Raw genomic sequence first — 13,078 nt, 5'->3', positions numbered from 1 at the left:
GAAGCCAAATGCAAGTTGCTTGGAGCCAATTTGTGGTTTTATTTATCTTCAGTTCATCTAATGCAGAGAACTGTAGAAGAAAAAAGGGGAAAATTTATTAGCAATTATCAGTCATATTATATTTCAGGTTGTAGTTAATTTGTCCACTTGCTTTAATTGCTAATTTTCTCTATACTATATACATACGTGACTCGACAAATGCGCGCCGACAAAACCGCGGCGCTAAAACCGCGATGTCAAAAGCGCGCCGACAATAGCGCGCCGACAGAAGCGTGATTTAAGTTAAGGTAAGGTTTAGGGTTAGGTTTAGGGTTAGGGTTAGGGTTAGGGTTAGGGTTAGGGTTAGGGTTACAGCGTGCTTCTGTCGGCGCGCTGTTGTCGGCGCGCTTCAGCGCTCATTCATCGGTGCGGTTTTGTCGGCGCGGTTTTGTCGGCGCGGTTTTGTCGGTGCGGTTTAGTCAGGCGCGCTTTTGTCATTCGCGCATTTGTGGTGGAACCATATACATAAATCAAAAGAAATGCATCGATGATATATGGGTTTAAGCCAGGGCTCCTTAAGCTTTTAAACATTCTTTAAAATTGGCCAAGAGTTTACTAATAAGGATAATGAAGCCTCATAGTAGTTTCAGCTATAGATTGTGAAACTGGTTATCACTTCGGTTGTCCGCATGAGTGTTTCTGGCAGTTAAAAATCATAACACAAATGGTCACAAGGGGGCACTGCAGGAACACATGATTTACTTAAAGCAGCCTGTTTAAGGGAAACTAAAAGTTTCCATTCTAACTACTGTATTCAGAAATGTTCCAGGGAATGGAAAAAATTGTCTGCTAGTATCAGAAGTTGGGCAATCTCCTTCTAGCTACCGCGACTCTGAAGATGAACTGACTGACTAGAAGCCAGACTGCCAAGCCATCGGTATTCCATCTGGATCAATGCACAAATACAATGCCTAGAACAGTGTTTTTCAACCTTTTTTGTGCAAAGGCACACTTTTTTCATGAAAAAAATCATGAGGCACACCACCATTAGAAAATGTTAAAAAAATTTAACTCTGTGCCTATATTGACTATATATAAGGTGTTTTTCCCACGGCATACCTTACACTATGTCACGGCACACTAGTGTGCCACGGCACAGTGGTTGAAAAACACTGGCCTAGAACAACAACAAAAAAAAATGGTACCATTTACATGTTAACAGGCATGTCTGCATTGGAGCACAGGGAGTCAAAAAATGTCACTTACAATTGTGAGATTAAAACCTTGCCCCTTTCTTTACATATGTTGCGTGCTACATGTTAAAATATATAAGGTAGCTTTTTTCTTCCGTTTACTTAATTAAAACAAGATTCAGTAGAATACATCTTTTCCAGAAACCTGAGACCAGAAGAAATACCATCTGCCTTCCTAAATTCTGCCTCTGAAGTGTACGTTTCACTATAAAGAAAGTCGCTTACCAATCCATAACTCAATTAACATGTTCTAGAATTAATAATATTCATTATTCTTCCGGATCAGTTGAAATATTCCTTGCTTTCATCTAATCACCAATCCATCTGTTCAGTAATTCTTTTTTTAAAAAAAAATATTTTTATTCTTTTTAAACAAAACAGCACATACAAAAACAAATCAAGAGAGGGGAAAAAAGAACAACTTTCCTCCATTTCATCAAGCATGTCGTTTGGTTACAGGTTTTTGTGCATCAATTCTTAAACTTAGGATTAACATCACTGGTTTACATTAAACATAGCTAAATGTTTCGCTGTCATTGAGCATTATACACTTAGATTACCATTAATATTATTTCATTTGTAACAATCCTTATTTCCTTAAATTCATAATTATCTATCAAATAACAATAAGTCTTTGAACTATTTTTTTTTTGCATAATATTTTTATTTCCGTTTCATTCTATACAATCACATGTTTACTGTGCATAGCCGGGGCATATAACATTGAGCAATAAACACAACCCTCACTTATATAGAAAATGTCCCCTACAAGTCTTTGAACTATTATAGTATCACCTATCTCTAAAGAGAAAAAGCAAAGATTGGGACAAAGAATTCCCATTGGGTTATAATAAAACATTCATATTTTCAATTGACCATAATGTCTCCAATCGTCCAGACTTCCAAGAATGGTTTCCCATTATTAATTATTCAACCATATGGTAGTTAAGTATTTCAATTCATATATATATATCAATTCTTCCTTACATCATCATTAATTTGTTTAATATACAAAGATCTTTCTAATGTAAAATGGTCACTACATCATCTGTTCAGTAATTCTGACCATAGCTAGAAGACCTTTCTATAACATCACACAGGACCTTTCAGCTATATCAGGCTTGCCTGGATTAAAAAGCTAAGCAGTGTCACATCTAATTAGTTTTGGGAAAGGAATATGAAGACTGCAAGTGAGGCTGAAAAACTGAAACAACATCCAGGAAGCAGACAATGACCAAACACTTTCTATACTGTTGCAACCTGGAAGTATCAAGGCAGTAGGCACTGAAGTCATCTGGAATTGAGGCTGCTAACATCTGGAAGTCTTTACCTATTTTTAAGAAAACCTGGAAATGCTGCATGCACCCTCCCCCCCAATGCTAAACTAATACAGGTGGTCCTCGACACATTTAGTGGCCGTTCAGAGTTACAACGGCACTGAAAAAAATGACTTATGACTGTTTTCATCCACGACCATTGCAGCTTCCCCACCCTCACATGATCAAAAATTCAAGACACTTCGCAACTAATTCAAATTTATGATGATTGCAGTGTTCCGGGATGTTGTCAGACATGGGACAAGATGTGATATTATCATACAAGTGACAAAAATTATGCAAGTAGCATCATTTGCTTCATGATCAGAGGTGGGTTGCTACGGGTTCGCACTGGTTCAGGTGAACTGGTAGCGGTCTTTTGGCCTGGATCACAGAACCAGCAGCAACCCAGGCTGGCCATGCCCCAAACCAGATACCCGGTGTTTTTTTAGTCATTTTTCCATGTTCTGCGCATGCGCAGAACAATTTACAGTCAACTGTGCACACACATGCAGCGAAGCAAACCAACAGCAATGCCGGCAGAAACCCACCTCTGTTCATGATGCTATGTCAGTGTTTCTCAACCTTGGCAACTTGAATACGTCTGAACTTCAACTCCCAGAATTCCCCAGCCAGCTGGCTGGAGAATTCTGGGAGTTGAAGTCTGGACATCTTCAAGTTGCCAAGGTTGAGAAACACTGTGCTATGTGTTTGAGTTTGCTTGTCACCTTTTGCAACCTTCTGACAAGCAAAGTCAATCGGGAAGCCAGATTTACTTAACCGTGTGACTAACTTAACAATTGCGGTGTTTCACTTACCAGCTGTGGCAAGAAAGGTTGTAAATTGGGGCAAAGTTCATGTAACAAATGTCTAGCTTAGCAAAGGAAATTTTGGGACTCAATTGTGGTCGTAAGTCAAGGACTACCTGTACTCCATAGCATCAGCAATCTGTACATGGGCCTAGCCATATACAGATCCCGTTGTAACATACAGATCGTGAAACGTCATTCAAAGAGGAAGGGGTTTCCATTATTAGCTAAAATCTGAAAAATGCAAAGATTAGGTCACTGCATCATTTTATATAATGACATTTGGGCATCATGAAACAAAAGGGGACTCTTGCAAAAAAAAATTATGACAATATCATTAAGCGAGCAACAAAAGTTTTATTCATCATGTAGCAATGTCCTTGTGGAAATGATAGCATTTCCATTATATCAGTGTTTCTCAACCTTGGCGACTTTAAGTCCTGTGGACTTCAACTCCCAGAATCCCCCAGCCAGCATAGCTGGCTGGGGAATTCTGGGAGTTGAAGTCCACAGGACTTAAAGTCGCCAAGGTTGAGAAACACTGCATTATGTTTTTTGCATAAGGGCATCTAAGCAATGCACATTCTAACATTAGCATAATGATCTCATCATTACATGCATGACATAAACCACAGCCAAACTGGTCCATTGAATGGGAAGTCTATTACATGAAGGTGTTGTAAATCAAGTCTTCATTATACTTAAGTACCAACCCTTTTCTGTATCCAGGAGTAAATTCTTCCAGGGCTAATCTTTGGGCTTTCAAAGTGGACACAGCTGAAGCAACCATAAGTGGAACCACAGTCATTCCCTCTCTTCTTTTTTTTCCTCTATCCTCTTGCTGCTACTTTCCCTGTTCTTTTTCTGATTCCTTTTCCTACTTCCTACAAATACTTTTGAGATAATACTAAGTAGCCTTAGTATATTCCATTAATAAGCATTTTAGAGAGCCGAGGTAGTGCAGTGGTTAAATGCAGCACTGCAGGCTACTTCAGCTGACTGCAGTTCTGCAGTTCGACTGTTCAAATCTCACCGGCTCAGGGTTGACTCATCCTTCCATCCTTCCGAGGTGGGTAAAATGAGGACCCGGATTGTTGGGGGCAATATGCTGACTCTGTAAACCGCTTAGAGAGGGCTGAAAGCCCTATGAAGCGGTATATAGGTCTAACTGCTATTGCTATTGCTATTGCTATTGCTATTGCTATTGCTATTCCTTTTTAGGAAGGGAGGGAGGGAGGAAGACTAAACTGTATAAATAACTTAATTTAATATCATCTATTTCACTTTGAACTCTCATTTCGTCCTTTTTGCTTCAATGGGTATTATTATAAATAAAAGATTAAGCTGCCTCTGCAGTTCATCACACATTCACAAGGAAAAAAAGGTCCTTTGGCAAAGACCGAGGAGCCCCCTCCCCTCTTTTCCCTGCTTCCCCAGGCTAACCAGTGGCGCAGACTGCATTGGGGCTGGGTGTACTCCATTTAGCCCCTTTGTTTGTGATGTTTGACGCGAGATTGTTGCTGATCTCATTGTTCTTATTTGTATCACGTTTGTCTCAGTTGGAAAACATTGTGCGGAGCAAGTTGGAGTCCAATCGGGGATGCAGAAGGTTCAGAAGTGTTGAAAAAGGCTCCAATTTTTCAAGCAGCATGCAGATCACTCCTCTGCACATAATATTAAATTGTAATTATAGCTTGTTAGTGCCCAAGACTGGTGTTGCCATTAAATCTATATATACCATTTCCCCAGGCTTGCAAATTTTGTTTCTTAACCTGTTGATACTTAGTTAAAAAGGGACAAAGGAAAAAAGAAACATTGCTTTTGTCCAAATAACATCTGAATTTATTTTTATGTGTGAGAAGAAAGCACATTTTCCAGGAAATTCAAGTAAAACACACGAACACACCTTTATTAAACAAGAAATTGTTTTAGTATCTAGGAAGGGGGGGGGAAATGTGTCTGTTTCCTTCCCATGGTAACGCCATGCCTGTCTACAGTGAGAGTGTTTTCATTATATTGACCACCAGGTGGCACTGTATAACCAGATTCATCTTTAACTGGGGCTCTTCAGATGTTGTTCCATAGGGTTCAAACACTCTGCCAGGAATTGAACTCATGGACTTTTTTTACTTTAAAATACTATATAAGAGTTCAATACCTTTATAAGTCATATCAAAACCCATACATCAGGGAAGAACATAATCAGAACATTTGTATCTCTCCATTCTGAGAGTTTACGGGAATGTGAAATATACTATAACATACCTTTCTAAGCGATTACAGTCAAGTGTGTATAAGTGGGTGCTAACATTTATGACAAGACACATCTAACTGTCCTTTGGATCTGGCTGGATAAGTAATGCGGAATTAATCAAAGTCATAATATGAGGCATTTTTAATGGGCTTTGTTAACAGTCATGGTTACTGTTCACACAATAGCTGTGTGTGTGCATTTCAGAATCAGAAATACTTTGTGCCTAATGCAAGTCATTAGAAGGGACAAACAGATGAATAGAAAGTGAGGTAGCTCCATCTCTTGCTGGCAGATCTCCTAGACTAGAGGCATCTAATGGGCCACTACAATTAGGCTCCTGGACTAAATGAGTCATTTGCCCGTTCCCAGTCTTGCATTCCTCTGTTTTCAACAAAGGAAAATGCAACGGCCCCAGGGAGTTGTTAGAGGAAATATATATATATATATATATTCACAGGCCAGGGTGAAAGGTATATAGGCCTGGCTGATAAGGAGTCGAGCCCTGTAGCTCAATGGTTAACACATCTGCCTAAGAGGCTAGCTGATGAGAGCTAAATAGCTTGAAATAGATCTATACTAGTCTCCCTTTATTTATTTATCAGCACAAATATAACAAATGTAACAAAAAGGCAACAGTAAAAAAAAAATATTGGGTTTCTGTCTGGATGGTCTCTTGTGACGAGCCGAAGGACAGAGAATGGAAGTGTGTCCCATATTTGGGCATACCAGGGGTTGTGACTTTAAATATATATATATATATATATATATATATATATATATATATATATATATATATATATATATATATATATATATATATATATATATATATATATATATATATATATATATATATATATATATATATATATATATATATATGTATATATATATATATGTATATATATATATATATGTATATATATATATATGTATATATATATATATGTATATATATATATGTATATATATATATGTATGTATATATATATATGTATATATATATATATGTATATATATATATATGTATATATATATATATATATGTATATATATATATATATGTATGTATGTATGTGTGTGTGTATATATATATATATATATATATATATATATATATATATATATATATATATATATATCCAATTCTCCCACAAGAGGGCGTCTGATCTCCTCCAACATGGTGCGAAACTCCTTGATCAATATATTTGCTAATCAGGGGGCACATAACTCTGTCCTATCCAGCCAAATTCCCTATAATATTAAGCAATTCCTAGAACCCCCAAGTCAACATTTCTTGTGCTTAAAGTACCAGAAGTAAGAATACTTCTGATGTGGATGACATGGGAGAATGTATAAATGACTTTGAATTAATATATGGAATCTTTTAACATTAACATTAAAGAATTACCATCCTCCCATTTCTGATTTCAGAAATTTTAAAGTCTGGTGCTTAACAGAATAACAGAGTTGGAAGGGACCTTGGAGGTCTTCTAGTCCAACCCCCTGCTCAAGCAGGAAAACCCTGTACCATTTCATTTAATTGGTTGTCCAATCTCTTCTTAAAAACCTCGAGGGTTTGGAGCACCCACAACTTTTGGAAGCAAAGTCGTTCCACTAATTAATTGTTTTAACTGCCAGAAAATCTCTAGTTAGTTCTGGCAACTAAGTTTACTTATCTAGCAAAGGTGTTATCAGGCATTATCAAAAACGTTAAGCAAATAAAAACAAAGTGGTAGAACACCGAGGCAAAGAAACACTTTTACATATCAAAATGGACATACAAACTGACTGATTGCACTTTTGTGTTAAGGTAATAGGGAAGAATCTTGTTCTGTGATTGTATTGTGCTTTGAAATCGACAGGAGATGGGTAACCCTTTCAGGTCTTTTTGCTTTATAACAGCAGCTCAGCCACATACTTATCTGGAATAAATCCCATTGACCTTAGCTTCAATATGACTTCCATTTCCAGCAAGCCTGTTGAGTTGAAAATACACGGGAGAGAGAAGTGGGCTACAAGTGCAGAAGGTTTTCTCAGAGTGGGGACAAAGGGAAAGAGCCTTGGAGAATCAGCTCATTGTAGAAGAACTGATTTGAGAGAGCTTCTGGTGAGAAATTGATCTGGGTGAATCTTGAAATTATGGAGAGGGGGACTTAGGAATCCACCTCTCCGAGGGACTCAGTTTTGTCAAAAACTCCCTGGGAAAGCTTTCTAACTGGAGTAGGAAGGACAATCCAGATTCCCCCCAGTTCTAGGTATTCTGTCTCTGAATAAAGCTGAATGCCATCATCGCAACAGGAACGGCTTCCACAGCAGAGGAAAGCTTGAAGAAAATTGGGATAGCTGAGACTGGTGATGGATGATGGCATGAGGAAGTTATGGTGAGCAGATGCAAAAAATAAAAACAAGACTCCCATGGCACACAGAATAACCCTTTAGTGAACAATTAAACGTGTAGAATGTAGAAACAATGTTTTCTTATGTGTATGCCAATATAGCTGCAGTTTTATGCCTTGAGAATTGGATATAAATATGAGAGCTGGACTCGCTGAAATTAGGGAAACTTTTGAGATAGACATAGGATTGTCTGTAGCAGGCATCTATTTAAACAACATCTGAAGGTTATTCTATAGAATAGGATGTGTTATTACAAACAGTAGGTTCCAAATTTAGGGATGGGAAATCATACTAAAAATGGACAGTGTAACTTTAAAAATGGTTTAGTTACACTATAAATAATTGTGTGTGTTTGTTTGTATTTTAACTGCATCAATTAGCCTCTGATTTTTTTTCAGAATTAGTGCTTGATAAAAAGCAGTGTACCAGAAGTTCAACAGGTACTGATTTTTTTCTTGACAGGAATATAATACCAGGATCAAAAAAGCTAATGTTAAATTGCTTCCCACCATTCAGCTGTTAAATGTGTTATGTCCTTTAAGCAAAAAAGTCTATATAAATATTTACAATGCACCTCCAAAGCTATTACAAGGGGAAGCATTGTGAAGTGAGCTAAAAGTAAAGCAGGAAAGCAGCATACTTATACCAAAGTGGTTAATATATAGGTTAATACATAAAGCAGTACAACAAAAAAGTTACACAATGATGAGTTGTGTATGTATATGAATTGTGTCTGAATATGGCACAGACATGTTTGTCTGGGGACAAGCATAACAAGTCCCTCAAAAAAATTGCTGATATTACACAAAGAAACAGTTAAACTGGCATCTCCTAGTATTTTTATGTTTCAAACTGGTACTTTTAGAATCTCTGTTATCATTAATTTGGCTAAATGTAATACAGTATATGTTGCAAATCAGATGCAACTCAGGGGTGGGTTGCTGGGGGGTTTGGGAGAAACTCTAAATAACATTCTGTGAAGTTTGGGAACGCCCAAATCCCACTCCTGGCTGGCCCCGCCCACCCCACCCCATCCCTCCCAGGTGTCCCCATGCGGCCCGTTTTGGATGCAGGTAAGTGAAGGACATGCGCAGATGCTCCGAAAGGGCAAAAAATGGGTCTACTAGAAGTTTAGGAAATGGGCCCGTTTCTGACCTCCAGAGGGCCTCCAGGGCCTGGGAAGGCCATTTTTGCCCTCCTGGAGGCGTGAAGAAAGCCTCTGGAGCCCAGGGAGGGCAAAACACCCCACATCATGGTGCAGGAGGCTGGCATGGCCATGCCCACCCAGCAACCGGGCAGAGAACCCCTTGCTAAAATATTTGAAGCTCACCCCTGATTAGTTGCTTTAGTTTATTACTTAAGGGGAAAATTAGTTAATTCAGAAAAGTATTACAGGTAGTTCTCAACTTACGACCATTTGTTCAGTGACTGTTCATAGTTACGGTGGCATTGAACAAAGGGACTTAACTACCAGTGCCTGTCGCATTGGCCTGTGGTCAAAATTCAGAGCACTGGCAGCCTGCCCACACTCACAACTGCAGGGCTGCTCCAGATCCTTTATCACCTATGCCTTTTTGGTTCCCTGCTACCCTGCACTCTGCCACCCCAGCTGACCTTCACCATCTTGCTGCTCCCACTGCCAATGAGGCATGCCCAGCCTAGTTACTGGAATGGGCTGCAAAAACACCCCAGCGTAAGCACTTCAGCCCCTCAGCATCAGCACTTCAAAACCTCAGGGCTAGCCTTGCCTTCAAATTGTGGTGGGGGGAGGGGGGGACCAGAAAGCATAAATTCAAAGTTGAAGAAGCTTCTTGGATGGGAAGTGAAACATCTTCAAAGAAAAACCAGGAAGTCCAGTTGCCTCTTGAAAAAGAGCCCTTTGGGACAACCATGAGCTGGATGACAGAATCTCCATAGACATTTAGCTTAAAGCTTTTTTTTTGGACATCTAAACCAAGCCAGAAGCATGGCACAAAATAAATTTTGGTGGACTGCTGCTCTGGGGCTGCAATAGGCAGTGCCAGAACTGCAGTGCAGCACGAAGCCAGCCACGGACACACCTCAGAGGCAGTGGGAACAAGATGGTGAAGATCAACTGGGGCAGCAGAGCACAGGACATTAGGAGTTTGGAGTGCATGGTGGTGAGAGCAGCTGGGACTGGCTGGGGAGTTGCACTTCCCCAGCATGTGGCAAGCATGGCAAGCAGCCTCAGAGATACTCAATGCTGGGACTGCTTGCTGCCCACAAGGCGGGATGCCTGGCAAGAGCAGAGATGGGGGAAGATGGGCAGATGGGGGCAGTTGGAAGCAGTCCTTTATCTTAATGAGGGTTGGGATTGGGAGGGACCAGGCTCTGAATGGCTTGGATTGGTCCTTGGCTAACAACTGGTAAAATTCACTTAATGATGGCAAGGGGATTGCCAGGATTGCCATCATTAAGCAATGCAATCATTCAATGCGTTGCTTTACAACTGCACCACTTGATACCTGAAATTCCTACCCCAACTGTGGTTGCAAGTCAGGCCTACCGTGTAGTTTTGTGTGCAAAGTTTCAGCTTTGATTGATGATCTCTCCAAGCGCAGTTAGCAATAGCAATAGCAGTTAGACTTATATACCGCTTCATAGGGCTTTCAGCCCTCTCTAAGCGGTTTACAGAGTCAGCATATCGCCCCCACAGTCTGGGTCCTCATTTCACCCACCTCGGAAGGATGGAAGGCTGAGTCAACCTTGAGCCGGTGAGATTAGAACCGCTGAGCTGCAGATAACAGTCAGCTGAAGTAGCCTGCAGTGCTGCACCCTAACCACTGTGCCACCTTGGCTCTTATTGGAAAAGGATGAGCTACAGACACAGTAAGTTAGGGTCTGACTTGGTACAAGGCAGTTTCATGCGCCTAGTTGTCCAACCATTGTCTCTCATTGTTTAGCTGCATTTTATCTTTTCTTTATTTATGGCAACTTCCTTCTATGAGTAGGCAGATCACGTTCAGAAATATAATGACTACCTGTCAGCTCCCCCCAACCCCACCCCAACCTTCCCCTTTATCATTGTTGCTAAACACTGCGGAAAGCAAAAGCACTTTCTTTATAAATGGCCTTAACCAGCGACCTTTAGAGGTGAGTGTTAGAAAAACATTTGAAATCTGTAATGCCATTCAAAAAATAAATAAATGAATTCATCATCAAAATCACTGCATTGTCTTTTCGATAAAGTGACTGGGCCAGTTTTGCCCCTGCTGGCAGAAATGCTGAATGTTTTTTGTGAACATTAGAGAAGAAGTTGGTGAATTTCATAAACTCTGCTCCAGGTTGACCACTAAGAAGAAGACTACTTGGGACTAATTTTTATGCGTGGCACGACAAAACCGCGCTCGACTAAGCCACGCCCGATTAAACCGCGTCACTGACGTCATCAACAGGGCGACAACAGCGAGCGCGGAGAAAGAAGGGCGCTTTAAATAGCGCTTTGAAAGCAAGCCGATTCAACTTAAGGTAAGGGTTAGGTTTAGGGTTAGGTTTAGGGTTAGGTTTAGGGTTAGGTTAAGGGTTAGGGTTAGGGTTAGGGTTAGGTTAAGGGTTAGGGTTAGGGTTAGGGTTAGGGTTAGGGTTAGGTTAAGGGTTAGGATTAGGTTTAGGGTTAGGTTAAGGGTTAGGTTTAGGGTTAGGTTTAGGGTTAGATTAAGGGTTAGGTTTAGGTTTAGGATTAGGATTAGGTTTAGGGGGATTAGGTTTAGGGGTTAATTTTAGGTTTAGCGTTTACAGCGTGCTTGTCTCTGCGCTGTTGTCACCCTGTTGATGACGTCAGCTATGCAGTTTCGTCCAGCGCAGTTTAGTCGAATGCGGTTTTGTGGTGGAACCATTTTTATGCACAGCTGTACACATGATTTGGGGTTTTTTTAATGTATAAATTATGGTGGGTTCGTTGGATCATTTTAAACTCTAGGCTCAATAACCCTTTCTTTTGTGGTAGCCTTGTGTATTTCACATACTTCAAAATGAACAAAGCCAATTTGCCCTGTTTGAGGAGGGGAAATTCTGCTGGATAAGAATTTGAACATCTGCCCGTGGTCTTGCTTCACTGAGCTTAGACCTCAAGTCAAAGTCTGGTTTGTCATTTGATCCTGAATAAAGTTAATTCTTTTTTTTTCTATTTTTCAAACAATTTTACTCCCCCCCCCTGTGCGTGCATAAATTCTGTGGCATGTCAAAACCGCGGTCCACTAAAGCGCGCCCGATTAAAGCGCGTACGTGACGTCATCAGCAGCGCGACAAGAAAGAAAAAGGGCGCTTTAAAAAGCGCTTTTAAAGCAAGCCGATTCACATAAAGGTAAGGGTTAGGGTTAGGGTTAGGGTTAGGGTTACGTTAAGCGTTAGGGTTAGGTTTAGGGTTAGGTTTAGGGTTAGGTTTAGGCTTAGGGTTAGGTTTAGGGTTAGGTTTGGGGGGGTTAGGTTTAGATTTACACGTTAATTTTAAGTTTACCGCTCACAGCGTGCTGTTTTCATCGCGCTGTGATAACGTCACGTACGCGCTTTCGTCAAGCGCGCTTTAGTCTACCGCGGTTTTGTGGTGGAACCCATACATTCATCATCATGAGGGGAAAAAAACCTGAAAACTAAAACCAACATTTCCAACTCAAAATGTGAATGGGAATCCCATCCATTCTTTTGGTACTTTCATCACCTACTCCAAAAGCAAAATAACAATATTATAATATTCATACATGATGAAGATGATGATGGTGGTGATGGTGGTGGTTAGGGTAATTTGTTTCTATCCTACATAAGCAACATGGCCACCAAGGACAAGGAAAGTTGCTGCCCACTGCATCCAACTTGGGGGAAAAACATGGCCATGTCAATAGCCCAGGAAATATCACCAGAAATGCTGCCAGAAGGGAGAAGATGATCAGAAAGCTATTAGAGCAGTGTTTCTCAACCTTGGCAACTTGAAGACGTCTGGACTTCAACTCCCAGAATTCCCCAGCCAGCATTCGCTGGCTGGGGAATTCTGGGAGTTGAAGTCCAGACGTCTTCAAGTTGCCAAGGTTGAGGAACACTGTATTAGAGCAT

Source organism: Thamnophis sirtalis, unplaced genomic scaffold, assembly GCF_051295495.1.
Source record: "Thamnophis sirtalis isolate CommonGarterSnake01/CBP01778 unplaced genomic scaffold, rThaSir2_p1.2 scaffold_11, whole genome shotgun sequence".
NCBI lineage: Eukaryota > Metazoa > Chordata > Lepidosauria > Squamata > Natricidae > Thamnophis > Thamnophis sirtalis.
This window is presented reverse-complemented; position numbering follows the sequence as displayed.